The 21,314-nt window shown below is 41.5% G+C and overlaps 1 non-coding gene and 1 pseudogene across 1 annotated transcript; one reads left to right on the top strand and one right to left on the bottom strand.

Annotated features, from left to right (window-relative positions):
* The first annotated feature begins 967 nt into the window (after positions 1-967).
* LOC118987106 (small nucleolar RNA SNORA70) lies at positions 968-1,122 on the top strand. The gene has a single exon (XR_005066513.1). It is a non-coding gene; the product is annotated as a small nucleolar RNA SNORA70 (small nucleolar RNA).
* Positions 1,123-14,385: 13,263 nt separating this feature from the next.
* Positions 14,386-16,600, bottom strand: LOC118987090 (ubiquitin-like protein 7; annotated as a pseudogene).
* Positions 16,601-21,314: the final 4,714 nt, after the last annotated feature.

The raw sequence follows: 21,314 nt of genomic DNA, 5'->3' as shown, positions 1-21,314 counted from the left end.
CCCCGACCGCTGAGGCAGCCAAGGCTCCAAGGTCTTTATGCGCTGGCCAATGGCAGCCGTCCTGCCGCCGCCGCCACCGCTGCTGCTGCCCTTGACTTTTCTCAGGGTTGCCGGGCTCCCGATGAGTTCTCCGTGGCAGCCGCCCTTGTCGCTGGGCACAGACGGAAGGAAGCCTCTGGGCTCCAACCGCTGCGGCAGCCGCGGCTCCGAGGTCTTTACTTGCTGGCTAATGGCTGCCGCAGGTCTGGCCGCCTCCGTCCTTACTCGCGTCCCTGAAACCCCAACAACCCCCAGCGGTCTGGTTCGTCACTATCTCTGGTCTCTTATTTTCATAAATGCTGAGGAATTGTTGGTTGGGGAATTGATTGCGCTGTTCTTCTGTAAATCTGCCCGGATTTTCCCCCAAGTGTAGGAGAACTGCAGTGGCTCCGTCCTACTCCGCCGCCATTTTCTCCCCTCCTCTTATTGATTGATTTTTAAAGACAGAGGGGGAAGTAGAGAGAGAAAACCAGGGAGAAACATTGATTTGTTGTTCCACTTATTTATGCATTCATTGGTTGCTTCTCGTATGTGCTCTGATAGGGGATTAAACCCACCACTTTGTGTATTGAGATGACGCACTAATCAACTGAGCTATCTGGTCAGGGCAATATCCAAAATTTATAAGAAACTCCTAACATTCAACACCAAAAGAACAAACAATTCAATGTAAAAATTAGCAAAGGACCTGAATAGACACTTCCCCAAAGAGGACATACAGATGGCCAGTAGACATATGAAAAGATGCTCAATGTCACTAATCATCAGAGAAATACAAATTAACACCACAATAAAATATCACCCCGCATCACACCTGTCAGAATGGCTATCATCAATAAATCAACACATAACAAGTTCTGGTGGGGATATGGAGAAAAGGGAACTCTAATGCACTGTTGGTGAGAATGCAAATTGATGCAGAAAGTCATTGCAGAAAACAGTAGGGGGGGGTCCTTAAAAAATTAAAATACTCTTTTACCTATCAGAACCTGGTGTGCAATGACTGCAAAACAGTAGCATTCCTTGGTAGTGCATATGGTCTGTTGCAAGCATGGTGTGCTTTAAGGCACCTTGGATGTGGCCCTTTCTGGTGGAGGCTCATGTCTGACTTCATGCTGTCCTCAGTCTAGGCTCCAGATAGCTATGTGGGGTGCCTTTGGAAAGCCCCAGGGCACAGCGACCACCATCAACATTGGCCAAATCATTACGTCCATCCCACCAAGCTGCAAAACAAGTAGCATGTGACAAAGGCCCTATGTGGAGCTAAGTTCAAGTTTCCTGGCCTCCAGAAGATCCATATCTTGAAGAAGTGAGCTTTACTAAGTTGAGTGAGGATGAGTTTGAAGACATAGAGGCTGAAAAGTGGCTCATCCCAGATGGCTGTGGGGTCAAATACATCTCAAGTTGCGGTCCCCTAGAAAAACTGTGGGCTCTGAACTCATGAGAGTCTCTGCTCCATCAAAAAATGAAAAGACAACCTACTGAATGGGAGAACATATTCATTAATCATATATTTGATAAGGGGTTAATATCCAAAATTTATTGATTGATTTTTAAAGAGAGAGGGGGAAGTAGAGAGACACCTACTAATAAACGCTATTTGTTGTCCAAAAAAAATTAAAATAGAGCTGCCTATGACTCAGTGATTTCACTTCTGGGAATTTATTTGGAGAAACCCGAAACACTAATTTAAAAGAATGTATGTACACCTGTGTTCATTGCAACACTACTCACAATTGCCAAGATATGGAAGCAGTTCAAGTGTCCTTCAGTAGACGATTGAATGAAGAAGATGTGGTACTTTTCTACAATGGAATATTTCTTGGCCATAAAAAAGGATAAAATCTGCCCTGGCTGGTACAGCTCAGTGGATTGAGCGCAGGCCTATGAACCAACGGATTGCGGTTCGATTCCCAGTCAGGGCACATGCCTAGGTTGCAGGCCAGTTCCCAGCAGGGGACGCCGAGAGGCAACCATACATCGATATTTCTCTTCCTCTTTCCTTTCTTTCCCTTCCCCCTCTAAAGATGAATAAATAAATAAAATCTTTAAAAAATCTCTATCTAAAAAAAAAGGATAAAGTCTTTTCACTTGCAACGACATGGATAGACCTAGATGGTATTATGCTCAGTGAAATAAGTCAGAGAAAGACAAATACCATATGGTTTCACTTATATGTAAAATCTAAAGAACAAAAATAAATGAACAAACAAAACTGAAACAGACTCATACACGCAGAGGGGACTGGTGGTCGCCAGAGGGAGGAAGGTGGGGGATTGGGTGAAACAGGTGAAGGGATTAAGAAGCACGAATAGGCTGTTACAAATAGTCATAGGGATGTGAAGTACAGCATTAAGAATGCAGTCAATAATATTGTAATAACTAGGTACGGTACGAGGCTTATACCAGAATATAGTGAGAGGGAGAGAGACTGAGGTAACGTAAGTACATGATTTTCTAATCACCATGCTCTAAACCTGAAGCCAATACAAAAGAGTAAATTCCTCTTTCCTCCACCAGGGCGAAGTCTCTCTCTAGCACCGTTTCTTAGGGGAGCCCAACAGGCAGCTAGCTGGCCAAGGAGAGAGGTCATTCACCGAACCCCAGCCCACTTCCTGCTGGGTATGTAGCTTGGAGTCATTAGCCTGATAGGGAGCACAGAGTCCCCCCTTACAGCCACCGTCACCAAAGTGTGGTACCTGCACCCACAAGGTAGGTACACAAAACAATCCACAAGGAAATGGGAAGAAATTTATTTTACATTTTTTAAAAAGATTTTATTTATTTATCTTTAGAGGGGAAGGAAAGGAGAGAAATATCAATGTATGGTTGCCTCTTGTGAGTCCCCTGCTTGGAACTGGCCTGCAACCCAGGCATGTGCCCTGACTGGGAATTGAACCATGATCGTGTGGTTCGTAGGCCCACGCTCAATCCACTGAGCTACACCAGCCAGGGCTTATTTTACATTTTTAATCTAAAAAAGTAAGTAAGAAAGAAAACTTTATTATATTTAAAGTGCAGGTTGAAAGGGAAAGCTCTCTTTGGGAACATGAAGTGTGAAAAAATGAAAATAAAGGATGCAACTAAGAGGAAAACAATCTAAGGGAAACAGCAGGAGAAAAACTGTTCTTGCTTAAATGCGATACTTACATGTGAAGTGGCAAGGAAGAGGAACAAAGAGTGGTACCTGAGAGCTTTCTGTATAATTAGGACATGTTTGTACTACTAGACACTCAAGAAATTCAATTCGAGTCTTTGACTTATTTTTTGGATATAAGAATCATATGGCCTGTCCCACAATCAAACTTCCTAGCTATTTATACAATCTGGTATGGTATCTGTAACAGTGTCAGTTACTTAAAAATAAAAGGATTACAGAGACAAAAGTGATAGCTGCGGAGGATGGAAGGAAGTCTTCCCTAAGAAAGACACCTGTGCACTAAATTAGTCTTCATCAGGGCCAGCGTCTTAGAGATGACCATCGACATGAGTCTGAGACAGGGCAGAGGCCAACCCACAGTAGGTTTTACATGGCTTAACAGAGAGAAACTAAAGACACTGGTAAAGACTCCATGCAGCCCTTTCTCCTTGAGAACTCCATCAGGTGTTAATACTATAGTTTACCACTGTTTCTTGGGTGTGTCTTAAGCTTTGATTTTATATTTACAAACAATCATGGGGACAAGCACGTTCATATCTTAGTGCATTAGTTGTCATTTAGAGTAACCCAGAGATCCCTTTAGATTTTCCCTTTTTTGAGTTTGGGCATGATTCAAGTTGATAACCCTTTATTGAACACAAGTAGCCAAACTTCAAGAAGTTATGATGAAGAAGAAAAGCATTCCAGGCAGAGAGAAAGTTTGAATAAAGTCACTGAAGTCAGAGCAAAGAGGACATTTAATATGTAAACCACCAGATGGGCTGGGAGTGAGGGATGGAGAAAGCTGTCTGAAAGGGCCTGACCCACCAGACTAAAATGCTAGGGAGGGCAGGCCCCAAGGTGGTGAGGAGTCACTGAAGGATTTTAAGTAAGAAAGTGACAGGAGTACACTTTTTACTTGTGACCCATCACAGTATGGATTGGAGAAATAAAAAAAAACTCATTCAAGGACACCAGTGCAATTATAAAGGCTACACAGAATTATAAAGACTCTTCCATAATACCGGGTGTCTACCTGAATCCACATGGTTCTAGAGTAACAGTATAAGCAAAACATTCATTTCTTTTTTTACATTTTTAATTGAGCAGTCTGATTTCAGTGAACATCCTCTTAAACAAAACCCCTAAATTATGCAGGCTCATGGGAAAAAGGAATTGTACAGGTCATTGTGTAGTTCTGCTTGAGAGGCTATTAGGTTCAGGGCTAAGATCCCATCCATCCCCCAGCTCTGCTTCCTCTAGGTTAGCTCCATTTTCGGGCTCCAGCTGCTCCCAGATTTCTCTTCTGGTTCACAATATCTGGGCAGGTGTCATCCAAAAGTTCTCTTTGTCCCCAAACCTTTTACTAGGTTTCCCAGAAGCCTAGCAAACATCACCTAGAATTTTACGGACTGACTGCAGGCCAAATAATTCTATTAGGTACTGTAAGGCACAGTGTCTAGGTCACATAACACTTTTAGACACCCAAGAAAATGTCTTAATTTCTTTTGAAGTCAGATGAAAATAAATGTCTAGGGTAAACTCTTTATAAGACTTCTCTGATAGTAGATTAAAAATTATTTGATAAATAATTTGATAAAGTGGAATATTGATCATACATGTACATTAAGTGCTATCACTGTTTTTGATTCTTGCGCTGTTTTACGCCAGATGAAAACATAATCTAAGGTAGCTTCTGCTCATCAGGACTGGTTTACCTCTTATTCTTCGTAGGGCTATTTTCTAGTGCTCCCGAGCAGAGAATTAAAAAACATAAATAGCAAAGCATGTATTTGAATAAATTGAACTCATGTGGTGAACTCAGATACACATTCTTTTAAGGAGCAGTGAACTAACCAAAATTTCCTTCAAAAAGCCATTTTTCGGGAATGAGTCTGAAAAAAGCCAAACCTACATATATTCGAAAACTACTCAGCCACTGGGATGATGGCAAAGTTGTGGAGAGGGGTGGTGGTGAGATTGCACAATGATGTGAACGCACTGCGACACTGAACTGTACAATTAAACATGGCTAACATGATCAATTTTGTGTTCTACATACTTTGTCACAATAAAAAGTTTTAAAAATTCATCCTGAATAAAACCAAATTGGACAATGTTCTCCAAATTGAGCTTGAACTTTCATTGTATGTTGTTTGGTTTGAGTCTTGAATGACCCCCACACCAGTGGTCCATAAATCCCTTCCAAAATCTTTCTGAGTGTTTGGCTTTGTTTTGAAGGATAACATTTATTGGATACATAAAATATAATTCATGTCTTTACTGATTCATTAAAATAAGTAAATAAATACACAGTCCAAACAAATGCACAATTTGGATTAAAAGTCCTATCTTTAGCTCCAAGAAAATGGCTATTGCTTTTCTAACATATGTGTTCAATACTTGTATTTGCCAAACAATCACTCCTCCAGAGATACCCTATGACTGCTTTTAATTGGAACATGTTGGGCTGCTTTATCTGATGTCCAAATCAGATGAAAAATATTTGCAGGGAAAACTGGCTAATGGTTCACTGTCCATGTTCTGGCCAAGGTGTGTGTACACGGCCCAAATTATGTTCAGCTCTAGTCTGTTGGGATCAACTCTCAGCACAGAGTTGCTCGTCCTGTGATCCAGGAAGTTGCTGTCAAATATCTCAAGTAGGATTCTTAAGCCAAGTGGTTATATGTATTTTCAATACAAAACTGACTTAGGTTTCTATCTGTCTTAAACTCAGGGTGTTGTATTCCAAGATTTTTTTCATAATAGTATATAAGCTCTTCTGCATTAAGTCTAGGTACACAGTAATAAAATTTTTGATTTCATTTTGTTTTTATTTTAACAATTTTTTGTTATGGCCAATTTAATATCATTTCAGCTGATTGTAGGTATTTCTTATTAATTTAAGTGCATTTAATTTTGCTCATATATAAAGTGATTACTATCCAACTAAATTCAAATGGCTTATTGCAAATTCTTCTTCCGTAATGCTTCAGGGTTTTTTCCCCCACTAATAAAACCCTGTATCCTTCTCCAGTATAGCTTATGACATGTATATAATTAATGGCATACCATACTGAATACCACCACTGATGATGACTCTAGTCAATAGTTCAATCAGTTACTATGTAATGATGTCTGATCAAATAGATTAATTTTTCAGAACATCATGTTTGACTTTTATTTTGAAATAGAGTGGCCACATTTTATATTTTGATTACATTATTGTCTTTTATTTCCTGTTACTAATACTCATAGCATACCCAATTTACTGCCACCAGACATTTTATAAACACTAAATATGAATTAACTTATTCAATACTTACAACACTACCATAGGTTATGTATAATTATTACCTTAATAGTAAAGGAAATGAGGTGCAGAATTTCCCACATTTGTATAGCTAATAATTAAAGGAGTTACAATTTGAACCCAGGTGGTGTGTCTTCAAAAGTGTTGTTTCTAATTCTCAAACTATAACACAGGCACATCCTAATAAATTTCCTACCTGTATCTATTCATCTCATGTGTTTGTCTCCTTGTACCCCGTACTCATACATTATCATACAAGACTCTTGGTTGTTTTGTTTTGCGCCTTCATAGTATTTATTTTAGTTAATGAAACTTATATGGCAGAAGGTAGGAGAATATTTCTGATGCAGTTGTTTTGCTCTGAGTTACTGGGTATTGGTCTCCTTGTCAGTTGTGACTAGCAATGAGTGAGGATTGCTAGGACAACTTTGTTGTACAGAAATCAGTTTCTGCAGCAATGCCATAGAATAAAAGATATTGCAAATATATTTAAAGCTGTTCCTATAGAATAATTGAGAGTCCATATAAAGATAATCTAGGTGAGCACTGTAATTGTAATAGTGGAAATAAAAGCTGAGGTCCAGCACTGCTCCTGATTTGTCTCTGGCGGGACTTGCAGTTGGCTGCAGGGCCGAGAACGGGAGCTACTTCTCCTGATTCCCCATTTAGTGCTCTTTCCCCTCTGCCCTCAAGAACTCGTGATCTCACAGTGGGTGTCGGAGAATAAAAAAGACAGTGATAAAACTGGAAATGTGTTAAGAAGAGCACAGGATGGAAAATGGAATCTAAATGGAAAGACCAGAAAGTGCTTCTGAAAGGAGATGGTACAAAACCTTAGAGCTGACTAGGTAAAGAGAAGGGAAGAATGCCGGACAGAGTGAGAGCGGCATATTAAAAGTCCCAGATGCCTGAGAGCGGGGTGCCTGGTCAGAGGCTGCACCTCACTCAGGATGTCTGGGTGAGCTGGAATAAGGGGAAAGAGGAGGCTGGAGGTGGACTAAAGGGAAAAACCAGCGCCTACTATGCCATACTGAAGAATTAAACTTAAATAAACTTTTTTTGAATGACACTGGATTTTATACAAAGAAGGGTTGTGATTCGATTTGCATTTTAGAACGAGTGCTCTGGCAGTTTGCACTGGACTCTGGAGCGGGGAGAGAGGACTGGAAATACTGAAGGGACGATGCAAGAGGAAACTCGCAGTGCAACGGAGAGAACCAAACAGAGTCTGGAGGTGGTGTGGATACAGTGATGTTTTGCAAACACGCGCCATAGGTGTCTGTTGCGGGCCATCGAGTCCAAAACGCAGAAGGAGGAGGCACCAGGAGATTCGCCATGAGGCAGAGACATCCAGTTGGTATAGGACAGGTTCTGTGGGTACCATGCTGAGCAGACCATTCGAAAGTGAGACAGAAATGTGATGGTCAATCATCGATTTAATAAACACCTAGTGAGCATGTACAACGTGCCAGGTATTGTGAAAGGCTCTGGGAATTCAGAGATAAAGCAGAGCCTACCCCTGCCTCCCAGGGGTTTATAGTTTACAGAGGAGATGAGGGACGTGAAGAGTAAAGGAAAGCAAAGACTGTAGGTGCTCTTTTGCAAATGTGTCTAGGGCGTGCTGGGACAGTCAGTTCTCCCCAGAAAAGTTCATTTGAGACAGTGCTCTGAAGTTATATTCTCAGCGTTCTTGAAAAAAATGATTTGCATAAATGATAAAGTGCTAATTTGCTGAGAATTTTTCTTTGGCATTTGACTCTAATGGGTAACATGCTCATTGGTGAGTTTTTCTAAACCATTGTTTCAGGAATAGTAGTAGCTAACATTTATTAATTGTTTACTGCATGTCAGATAATATTCTAAATATTTCAAGTATATTTTCTAATTTGATCCTCCCAATGACTCCAGAAAATTAGTACTATTACAATCTCTATTTTATTTACTTTGTAATTAATGTTATTTATTTCTCAATAAAAACAATTATGACACATAATCACATGTATAAATTATGTTAATCAAGTTATTAAACACCAAATAGCACCTTGGTTTTTTAATCATAATAACTAGAATTCAAAGGCACTGAGGTACAATGCCTTACCTTCATGGCAAGACTTTTCACACTAATTTTCACATACAATCCGTAAATTACACATAAGAGAATTGAAGCACAGAAAGAATAAGTAATTCACCCAAGGTCCCTGGTTAAAACTGGCTGCTCTAGAACTCAGGCATATGGAGTTGACTCCAAATCTCATATCTTCTTGTAGGAAAAAGTCGGAACAAGTGCCAAGAGAAAAGATAGTAAAATCTTTTTTGTATCGTCTGCCGTGGATGAATGTTGACATCTATTATTTCCCTCTTTCTAAAAATTGTTATGGAGTTACCTTTTTTCAGGAGCTCATTATTGTTCTGAGTGAAAAGCCCATTGGACCTCCTTCTTCTACACATGCAAACTGCCAGGGCTCATCTAGGAGCTTCTTCCCCCCAGGTCTGCAGGGAGACCGCAGAGGTCTTGCCTTTAGAAAGACACTTAGTTTTTATAAAGAACTAGTTAGTACGTCTTTTGAATGATTACTTTGGCTGAGAGAAATACTATAATGGAGAAAGTTATAATTCATTAAAGGCAAATTATCAAACACTTACTTCTGTATTTCAGGCACTGTGCCAATCTCTGGAGATAAAAACAAGTGAGGTATGATTTCTGCCACATGTTATAAAAAAATAATGTTTAAGGCCTTCATTTCTGTGTCCTCATAAAGAAAAAACACCCACAGAACATACTATGGGCCTAAATCTTAGTGGGTGATATGGGAGGAAAATGATATATTTGCATTAATATACTTAGCTTCTACGTTAAGATGCAACAATCACTTAGTTTGATTTCCAAAGTAGAGGGCCACTATTAGACCCTTGGAAATTTCTTTTCACTTTTATCACTAGTTTTCTGGGTAGTCCAGTGTTTTACTTTACAGAGTCATTCTTTGACAGAACTAACACAATCTTGATGCCCTGGATCTGAATATTTGGGTATATTTTAACTGACTGAGAACCACTGACATTTGTGTGTGTGTGTGTGTGTGTGTGTGTGTGTGTGTACACTCGCACGTAGTAAATTATCCTCTTGATTTCTTTAGTTGGCTGTGTCTGCTTTTGCTCATTGTTAGCCTTCCCAAATACTTAATGACTAACCAAGACTGTGACCACCCTCACTGTTATCACATTAAACATGTTCAGTCCAGCCAACACCTCTTTTACTGGCTCCTTTATCTTGTATGCTTTAAAAAAATCAATTCTAGACACATTTCCTTTTAGTAGTATCATTTTATCTTCTCTCTCCAACTCTAAGTCTTTTGTCAAATAGAGCCATTCTTCTAGAGAAATGACAGAGATCCTTAGCAACACAGTCAGTCTTTGAACACAGTGGTGGTGAGCAAAAGCAGTGCAACCTCCCATCTCCAGCAGGCTACCCCAAGGAAGGAGCATCGTGGCGTGGAAGAAGGTCCAACACTGCACTGCTGTGAGGACAAATGTGGGACACTTGTCCTTAATCTACTGACTTGAATCTCCTCAAAAGAAAAGAGTAGGAGTAGGAATAGGCAATTTTGTGAATGAATGTAAAACATACCATACAGAAACCAAAAACAAATTACTGAATTTTCTGCTTAAAATTTCATTCTCTTAGTCTGGACCACAGTACAATGGCTACAACAGTGAAGATCTTAAAGTGAAATTAATGTTCAGCTAGTTAGAATGTGCTGTGTGTCAGGCTTGCTGATAATAATGTTTTAGATTATCTTTGAACTTTAAAATATATGATCAATTGTTTTTGTTTATGATTATGAATTTAATAATAATATGGCACATAATTAATTTTATTAAGAAATAATTTTGGATTGTGATTTAAAAAGCATAGTTGAGAAAGCCACCTCATTGACATCTTATAACTAATGATAATTCCAATTTAACGGTCAATCTGACTTTTCAGGTTTGATAGAAATTGCCATTAGACAACATGTGAGGACACAGAAAGAGGAAGCTCTCCTGAACATTAAGTTAGGTTGCTAGAGATCAGTCTCCTGCCTCCAGTCTTGCTCTTTTACAATTAGATTAATCTTTCTAAATAACAATGTAATCTTGTTACTCTTTGCCTCAAACCTTCAGTAACTCTTTATTGTCTACATAAAGGTAAGGCAGTTGATTACAGCAGTGGTCTCCCCCAAAATTAAGTATACAAATTTCTTCTCTATAAAATTATATATGTCCTGCTATAATTATTTAACATCTTAAAGAATAATTCTCTCTTAGCCTGGAACCTATTGCTAAACATCCTGGTTTAAATTCATGCCTCAGATGGCCTTCCTGATTGTCTGACTAACTCTATCAGACCACCTCCTCCTCTCACGTCTGATTAGATTATCATTTGCTTAACTTGGTTGTCAGAGAAGAGCAGGGGAAAAGTCGGCCTTGTGGTTTTCCTTTGTCTGTGCTTGCACTTTAGTATTTCCCAGTTAGAGTTTCTGTGCAGGGGTCTTTTCATGGACCATCCACTTATAATTGTCTGAGATATATTATAAAGTCCATCAGCTCACATCAACAGGCCTACAATATAGAGCTTTCGAAGACTCTGCAGTCAGTCCCTGATTAGACACTGGATCTTGACTTCTGTTTCTGGATAGAGGGCCATTTGGTGTTAGATAAATTCCTCCAAGTAGGACACACCTAACAACAGTGCATAAAATGTTTTTCAGAAGGACTACTGATTAACACTAGCAGAGGAATTAAGGAAACTTCAGAGGCCAAAACCACCGGGAAAGTGGAAAGTGAGCACTAGGTTTTAAGGGACCACCTGTGTGGTAAAGAGGAAAAGCTGGGCCCTTACCAAGGTGGAGGTTTAGACCTGAGACCTTGGCATAAAGTGTGGGCACTTAAAGTATAATGTTCTTATTACGTGAACTAAGGGGTACAATTAACCATCATTTTAGAGAGAAATGCCTGCTACATTCTAGGACAATTGACAAAAAAGGAAAGTTCTAATAATCCCTAATCTCAAGCCTGAACTCATGATGGTTTGTTGACTAAAATTCACACTCTCTTAGAACCCCCAACAATCCCCCCCCCGCCTCAAAAAGACCAAAAATTTATTTTAAAGCAATTCTAGATGGTAGTGCTCTCTGGAAAAAAGCACATTAAAGTTAGGCATCAAAGGATTCTCACAGATAAGGTTCCAAGGAAAATTGATTGAAAATAAAAAGTTACGGGACTTCCGCCAAGATGGAGGCATAGGTGGGAACACTGTGCCTTCTCCCACAATCAAGTTTGAATACAACAAAGGTTTGGAGAACAAAGACACAGCCAAAGAACAGAAAATTGAACTATATGAAAGTCTGACAACAAGGAACCGTTCAACCAGACCGGTAAGAGGGGCGGAGCCAGCAGCAGAGCGGGGACAGGCAGGAAAGATCCCCCAACCCCAGACACCCAGGCAGCCCAGTGAGGGCTTGGGGCGGTGGACTGGCTGCAGTCACATATTCATGTGCAGATAAACCAGCGGGGAAGTGAGCAGTGAGACCGACCGAGCAGCCCCCAGGAGCAAACCCAGCCGCAAACCCAGCAGCAGGCTGACCGTGGTCGCACATTCTCATGCAGTGGGACAGACCTCATGGCCCGTGGTGGTGGCAGGAGGCAGCCCCCCACCCCCACATTGCTTTCCTTTGGCCCCACCCCCACATACAGGGTCACAACCCAGCCACTGAGTTGCCCCGCCCTGGTGAATACCTACGGCTCTGCTCCTCATATGTAACAGGCGCGAACAGTCCAAAATATGGCTCAAGAAGAACTCGAAGCCCCAGAGCCAATAACTCTAAGCAACCAAGAAATAGCCTCTCAGATGCACAATTCAAAACACTGGTGATCAGGATGCTCACAGAACTGGTTGATTTTAGCCACAAATTAGAGGAACATATGAAGGCTAAACTAATTGAAATGAAGGGAAATGCACAGGAAACCAATAGTGATGGAAAGGAAACTGGGACTCAAATCAATGGAATGGGCCAGAAGGAAGAACAAAACATCCAACCAGAAAGGAATGAAGAAACGAGAATTCAAAAAAATGAGGAGAAGCTTAGGAACCTCCAGGACATCTTTAAACGTTCCAACATCTGGATTATAGGGGTACCAGAAGAGGAAAAGAAACAGCCACGAGTGGAAAACGTATTTGAGCAAATAATACAGGAGAACTTCCCCAGTCTGGCAAAGGAAATGACTTCCAGGAAATCCAGGAAGCTCAGAGAGTGCCAAAGAAGTTGGACCCAAGAAGGAACACACCAAGGCACAGCAGAATTACACTAGCCAAAATTAAAATGAAGGAGAGAATCCCAGAAGTAGCAAGAGATAAGGGAAGAGTTACCTACAAAGGAGTTCCCATCAGATTGTCAGCAGATTTCTCAAAAGAGACCTTATAGGCAAGAAGGAGTTGGAAGTATTCCAAGTCCCAAAATCCAAAGACCTACATCCAAGACTGCTCTACCCAGCAAAGCTTTCATTTAGAATGGAAGGGCAGATAAAGTGCTTCTCAGATAAGATCAAATTCAAGGANTATGGAAATGTAGGTGAGTGTTTTCATTTTCACAATGACTGGGAGTGTGACTGGCAAGTTACTTAACTTGTCTGTGTCTGTTTCCTTATTATTATAATAGCATAATAATATTTATCACATGGGATTGTTGTGAAGACCACAGGCTATGCTAAATACATAGAAAGCATTCATAACGGGCCATGGCACGATAACGTAACAATTACAGAACCCTGGAGCTACCCTCTGGGAATCCAAAGAGGAGTTAAGACAGTGAAGAATTGTCTGACTCAAATTTTCAAGTCCACCATCAAAAAACATTAAAAACCTATCCAACTCATTTTTGTACTATCACACTATTTTTCTCCATCTCACCTCATCACACCCCATCCTCTAGTCACTCGCTGAATTCTCTTTTTCATCTACTAGATAGTTACAGAAAGCCATAGTAGTTACAGGAGCTATTCTTTGCAATGTGAAGGCATACGTGGCAGACACAAGCTAGTCTCGGGCATTCTCACTTTCTCTTCCAGGTCATTTGGGGAATTTACTTCTCTCAGCCTCTCTTGCAGTTGCAGTAGAGCTATACAATTGGATTCTGGTTAGTGGAATAGTAGAAATAACGCACACAACTTGCGGGCTGGGCACAGAACATCCTATGCTATCTTCTCCTTCCTTGCTCTCTCTATGAGCACGGCAAATGCAAAGCACCCAGGGGTGGACTCCAAAGAGACCGGGAGCTCCGAATCAGCACCTCCAAAACACTTAGTCAGGCTTCGACATAAGTAAGAAATGAATCATTATTGTGTTATGTTACTGAAAAATTTATTTTGACCAATACAGCATGAAACTTTTCCTTTTTCATTTTGTAAACTTAGAATAGAACACAGTGCCTGGTTTATAGTAGCTCTCTATAAATACTTATTAACACAAAGAAGGAAGGAAGAGAGGGAGGGAGGGAAGAAATAATCTCCAAGTAAATTTACTCATTCCTTATCTTATATGAAGTAATTATTCTAACTCACCTACGTTTTAAATTCTAAGTCATGTTCCTCTCAACTTTTTTTTATATAAATAAAACTCTTTCCTGCCTCTTACTTATTTGCATTTACTGACATTATAAGGATTGAAGTAAGATCATTTACATTTTTTTAAAAAAGCCATCAGGTGTCTTGGGGAGAGGAGAAATGGGGCACCTTCAGAAGTGCTTTGACAGTTGGGAGTTCAGGAGGAGCAGGGAGTTCATGGGGCTTCTCCCACAAAGATGAATTCGGAGTCACTTGGATATTCCCCCTCCCCCAAAACCGCCCCAGTGCCAGTGGCCTACAGGGCCTGCAGGACCTGAAGGCTCAGCTCAGTGTTCTGAGTGCCCCCATCTCTCGGCCGCCGCAGCTGAGGCTGCGGTGGGCTGTGAATACTGGGCAGCCCAGAGGCCTGCAGGGCATACCGTAGGGCTTAGCTGAAGAGATTATTGGTGATGGGCATTCCTGACTAGACACCCAAGGACATTGGTGAGTTTCCTGAGGAATAGTCTTGGGTGCCAGGTGTAAGCATGTGAGAGCTGCTCTTGGGAGAGCTGGCCAGAGTAGTGGCCAGCTCACTCTGGGTGAGGGACCTGGGTCCAGCAGCTCCATTGTACCCCAGGGAGGCTGGGCAGCAGCTGAGTGTGCTGTGAGAAGGCCTGGGCCTGGCACGTGGGTTAAAGTCATCCTCATCATCAGAGAGCCCTTCAAACATGAAGCCACCTGGCATGTCCCAGTATGAGCTGGAAGGAGTGCTCCGGGAAGAGAAGTTAGCCCCCCTGCCACCCCTGTAGCTGCGTGCTGTCTGTCACCTAGTGAGTGCAAAACCAGAACAGTATCTTTGACTAGGGTTGGGTACCAAGCATGTTAGGATTAGCAAAGACAGAGAAAAGGTCCTTGTACTGGAGAACATGGAGAGTAATTGGGACACTGCTGGGGCCTGGGTGGCTGCAATGATCTGATCCAGAGACTCCTTATTGATGAGCATCTTAAAGACCACCTTTCTGTGGAGCTACTGTGCAAGGAGTGTGCAGCCCCCAGAACTCCTGCAGGGCAGCCACTTTGTCCACAGGTACTGGTTTTCTTACAGAACAGACCCAAGGGGCGGGGCGTATGATATACTATCACCCCCCACTAGGTTCACTATGCCCGCCGCCAGAGGAAAGATGTTTCTCCATGATGGAGATTTGTGAAAAGGAAAGGAATTATTTATTTAAAAGCTGCACAGACTTAGAATAGTGACTGTCTTCATTAAAACACTAAAGTCCTTTAGAATACCCACAGACTCACACAGTTTTAAAAGCTAAACAGACTTAGAGTAGTGAATTAATGTCTTCACTAAAATACTACAGTCTTTTAGAATACCCACAGACGCACAGTCTTTCCTTCTCCCTCTGCCCTAGCCTGGGGTACTCTATCTCTGGAAAAGAAGTAGAAGTCCATGATTTGGGCTCCCAGCACCATCAGCTGTGTTGCTTTCATGATCTCCAGTTAATCCAAAGCCATGTGGCACCTTCTCATGGCCCACCAGCCAGAGTCCTTTCACCCCTCTTCTTCCAGGCAACGTCTCTCCTTCTTTCTAAGCCACATGGCAAAAGGGAGCACCCCAAAGCCATGGGGTCCCCACTCTGCCAAAGCCACACGGTTCTCTCTCACATGGCTGCCATGCCTGGGTTTAAATCCTCGAGTGCTAATCTTCCTCTGCAGCCCCATTTCCAACTCCTCCTACAATCAGTTACACCTGCCAGCATTCCTGTACCTTTACAGCTCTACTGGGCTGCCATAGTAAGTCCGGGCAGGTGTGGCCCCATGGCACAGAGCCAATCATCTCCAAGCTCTCCTGTAGGTGCTATAACCAGGGGGAGCTGCCTCCCAGTTACATCTTGAGTGGAAGTCATTTGCATTCCCCTGGCTCAAAGTATGGCCACAGCTATTTAACATATCCATGAAACCAGTTAAAGGTTATAGATATGTTAAATGACCATGCCAGAGGTTAGTTGCAAAGCTGTTGCTATGCAAAACAACTCTCAATGGCCCTGCTCCATGTGTCCCATCCCCTACCTCAGACTGGTGGGGGGTGAGAACATCCTATATATATATATTTCTAACACTTCCTGGACATCTTGAGTTCTGAACCCCATTACAAATCTCTATTTGGGGCCACCCTCTTGGCTGCCCCCTATCACAGTTTCTGATGGAGCATTCGCATAGAACATGGATTGTGGACCCATAGATTGTGAATGCCATAGACATCAAGAGTCTGGTTGTCCTTTAGCTTCTGGCCACAGTAGATCAGATCAATCAGCTCAGGTTTCAGAACTGACTCCTGGAGATTGCCAGCAATAAGCTGCTTCAGAAATGAAGAACTCTACCCTCCCCAGTTCCCTTCTGGTGAGTATTCTCCCTGCTCTGTCTCTGGCAACCAACAGAAAAATCGACTGTAGGGCAAGTGGCTGGTCAGCCAGGTTCACCAACAGGTACCAATCTGAGACAGACATCCTCTCTGTTTTCGTGGTTTCTCTTTCTCCCTGTCCTGCAGCAGGAAGATCATTTATATGTCAAAGGAAAAATTCAGAATTTTTCCTCAACCATTTCCTTTTCCAAAAAGGAAAACCATAGTGAGCATTTCACCCATGGAGTTAAAGTGAAAATTATGCAGTAGGATCAAATGGAGACTGTGGATGAGTATCTTAGACTAGTCCTGGGGACCCCGCAGATAACACAAGCCCAGTGGTAGAAAGGACAGGAGTCCAAGAGGAGCTACTAGAGTGGCTCCTCTTTGGGCTTTGCCCTCATCCATCTCTTGCCATAGATTCTGTGCTGAAGAAGTACTGGAAGGATAGGTATGAAAGGTTAGCTAGTGGAAGGCAGGAGTGGGTACAGAGCAGGAGAGGAGGAAGAGACGTCTCAAGATCAGCAGCTGGAGGGAAATGAGAATCTCCGCTCTGCACTGCATGGCAGGTTTTCCTGGGTGAGCACAATTTGTTCATTAAGCTTAGATACTTTACGGACTGTCATATGTCTTAACACTAACACACATGATTAGATGTTCTTTTCAATTTTTATGATTCAAATTATTCTGAAGACTTTAAGAAAGGAAGAATAAACCAAGACCTTCAGTTGACATTGGCTACATCTAAAAAACACACGTGTGTAGTTTTTTACTGTTATTTTTCTTATACTTCTCCAAGATTTTTTCTTTTGGAAATAAGCACTGTTATAAGTGCACTGGAGTGTCCAAGGAGATAGTTAGGAGACTACTTTTAAACATATGGCAAAACAAATATGTAAAAGTATTTGGAAATGAATTTTTCCAATCATGAACATTCTTACCAATGCTTGGATAAACACAAAAGAAACTTTTATAGCTCTCTGGTGGTGCTTTGATTTAAGACAAGAAAACACTGGTAATCATTTTTCCCTCCAGTACACTATAAAACTTTTCTATTTTCTATGAGGGAAAACATTTTTACAAGACTATAGCTTTCACTGAAGAAATACCCACTTTTATTCATCATGCCATACAAATAAATGTATGTTCTGATTTTTTAAAGTGCTGTTATTTTCACAGTAATCTTTATACTTTTCTTGGACACTCCTGACAAAACACCTTTTAATACACAGGTCCTGAGACATTTTATAAACTATGTGTTTGTAAATTTCATACTGTCTCTTTCAAATAAAAACCTCAGACAGTGTTTATAAGGAGACTGTGTACTTGCTCCTGCGTTTCAGAACACGTGGAGATGGCTTCCTTTTAATTCTCCCAGGAACCCCAGTTTTAGAATCATGAGGATAGATGACAGACTTCAAGACTGACTGTGGAGAATGGACTCCCTTGAAGGGAGATAATCCAGAACTGGGGAAGGAATTGAATTAGAATAGTGGCTTTTGGTCTCCAGTCCACAAGACCATTGGAGGTTCTGAAACACAGGAAGAAGTTTATATGCACATCAACCACTAACATTATTTAGAATCAATAAAATGTCTTGCAAACATATGTATTAATAACTCTCAGATTTTTTTTTTATGTAGATGCCCGTAATAAAAGTAATAAAATGTCAAAGTATTGCTGAATTCGTGGTGGCTGTTGCTACTAGCTGTTCCCCATCAGTTACCTTCAAGCAGAGTGTGCACGAATTAGTTCCGTTACTAGAGCACCACCCGTGGGGGAGTGGGTCTGACTTAGAACAGAAATGTTCTGTGATGTCCAGAAATTTCTGTTTTAACTGAAGCAAATAGTTTCCACTAGATATTCTCTTTTTATCAGGGAGAGTTGTCATGGCTTCCTTATAAAGATCAATACATCTTGGTAATAACTGCCAAAGTAAGTTCTCAGTCAAGTTACAGGTTGTTGGTTTTGCTGACTGGAGGCCCAGTGGCCCATGGATAAGCCTCCTTGATGGCGATTATTTGTATGACTCAGATTCCAAAGTCTTGCTTCAGTCTCTATTGCAGGCTCCATCAGCCTGATGGGACATCCAGGTGCTTCCGTTTGTACTAATGCCCTTGCTGGTGTATGCTTGAACTGTAATTGGAGGGACTTAAAAGCCTGCATATGGGCTTTCCTTGCAAGACCTACTCTGTGTTGTTAATTACTGTAGTTGAGGTAGGTTTTCTGTGGAGGATGGGTTTATTGCCGTTCCTGGATCTACTGTTCTGGCCAGTCCAGTGCCACACAGAACATCCATAAATGTTCAAGAATGAACACCAAATGGAAGTGTTCTCTGAAGGATAACACAGTTCTTCATTTAGAAAAGAGTCCCCCTTACCTTCTGAAGAGCTCCAGATTGTTTTCTTTTGTTTTCATTGCTCTCTGCTTTAATTGACTTAAATATTCATCTCGAATAAGTTGAATTGTGGCAGGTTTTTTTCCAGAGAGAATGTTGATAGAACAGGTTGTTTTAAAATTTTATCGATCAATACCAGTGGTCTGCAAACTGAGGCATACCTAGGCTTTTCATGAGAAATGTGTACATGAAATGTTTTGAGGAAATTAACTTCCTTATTCTCAGCTTTCATATATACTTTTTCTTAAAACTGATCTGCCTGGAAATGACTGTTCTCAAGGAGTCATGCCAATTTTCCTCTCCCATCTTCCCTTTCACTGTATAAAAAGTGAGGTGAACAGTTCAGCCATTTGGAATTTTACTACATACATTGTATCAGGGTGTAAAAATCTCTGAAAGTGCCAAATACAGGAAAAGCCAAAAATTTGCTATCAGTGAAGCCTCATTTAAGCAAGGCACCATAAATCTACAATATTTCCCTATCTTAGACATGTTTCTGTGAATGGTGTTAGAAATGGGGTGTTTTGGTCCTTTTTGGAGTGTTCTGGATTTAGATATATTGTAGAATAGGAGTAGCAAGAGTGGTGACCAGTTTTGTTTAATAATCATTTCTTTTTTTAAGATTTTATTTATTTATTCATCTTTGGAGGGGAAGGAGAGAGGGAGAGAAACATCAATGTATGGTTGCCTTTCGTGCGTCTCCTGCTGGGAGTTGTCCTGCAGGGAACCTGCCTGCAACCCAGGCATGTGCCCTGACTGGGTATTGAACCTCGATCCTCTGGTTCGCAGGCCCGCGCTTAATCCACTGAGCTACATCAGCCAGGGCTAACGATCATTTCTTTTTCTTGCCCTTAATTATAGGCAGCAAATATTTCACCTATGGAAGAATACAAAAAGCCAAGCAAAGAGAGCATCAGTAATGCATATAAAAACGAGAGCACTTTATTTCATAGTCAGCAAATTCAGTTTCTTAAACTTCTCCAATGATCCTGCGCTTCACCCTTCCTTAGCCCTTAACTTCTAGGCTCATGAATGAGACCTTGTCATTTCCAGTAACTGCAGGTCTCCACAGTCTCCCACCACCACAGATATCTACTGACCAATAAATGTAACTATACACTCTGCTTTCCCACCTGTCATACCATGGTAGAAAGCCAATTCCTCTGCTTAGATGAATATCTCATCCTTTCTCTCCCCACACAAGCACTAAAAATAGTGATTCTACCCCTTCCTACATAATAATTTTTTTTCTCTCTACCATGTACTCATGTATTGTATCAGTATCCAAACCTGCTCTTATATTTTTCTGTCTTAAAACTACCTGCTTTTAAGATGGCAGCATAAGCAAACACAGCTTACCTCCTCCCACAATCACTTCAAAATTACAATTAAATTATAAAACAACCATCACTCAGAGCCATCAGAAATCTAGTTAAATGAAAGTATGATAAGTACAGAAGTAAAGTAACCACATCTATCCAGTCTGGTAGGAGGAGCAGAGACACAGAACAGGGTGGTCCCACACCCATGTGTAGTGGATGAAAATGTGGGAGGGATATCTTCAGGGGAAGGAATCCTAGCCTTACACTAGGCCCCCAGCCTATGGTTCCAGTGCCAAGAACATAAGTCCCCATAACTTCTGGCTACAAAAACCAGCAGGGATTGAATTAGTGGAAGGAAATTCTGGAATCCCAAACAGTTCCCCTTAAAGAACCCACATATGGACTTATTCAGGTTCACTTCATCTGAGCTCCAGTACCGGGGTAGTAGCTTGGAAGGAACCATTGACACAGGGAGGGACTGAAGTGTCTGGCATCAAAGTGGGAGCTGGGGAACAGTTTTTCCCAGACAGAAAAGTGGTAGAGGCCATTTTACCCACCACAGAACCACAGAGCCAGCAGACAAGATGGGTATCATATCTGAGACACCATCAACCTGGCTAACACTGTGTGCACCACCCAGGAGCAAAGACATTCTCATGCACTCTTGAGATTCTGTCTCATCCAATTTATGGGCCCGCCCAAGCTGTTAACAGAAACTTTCCCATATGAATGGTTGATCTTGGCTTATGCTTTACAACTTTGTAAATCCCCTCGAACATGCAACAGCTGCCCTCAGTGAGCCTCTAGTCCCCATACATCTTGCTGAATGGCCCCAGGCACAGCAATAGCAGCAGTCGCCCTAGATTCACAGCTTGGCTTCACCTGGGAATCTTCAAGCCCAGCACAAGTAGCAGCCATCTAGATTGCTTTACAACTCATGTAGGGTGGTCCCAGGCAGAACACAGGTGGGGAATGACCTTGGCCTGTACCACCTGGGAAATCCCAGAGCCTGAGCACTTAGTGGATAGCTACATACCACTTCAGAGCACTGCATCCCGAATGCTGCATAGCTGATCGTCCATGGAGGGTGGAGGTTAGTAATCAGTGGTCACAGCTTA

This window comes from Sturnira hondurensis, unplaced genomic scaffold (genome assembly GCF_014824575.4).
Source record: "Sturnira hondurensis isolate 20B ecotype Veracruz unplaced genomic scaffold, ASM1482457v3 Scaffold0004998, whole genome shotgun sequence".
Taxonomy (NCBI): Eukaryota; Metazoa; Chordata; class Mammalia; order Chiroptera; family Phyllostomidae; genus Sturnira; species Sturnira hondurensis.
This window is presented reverse-complemented; position numbering and strand designations above follow the sequence as displayed.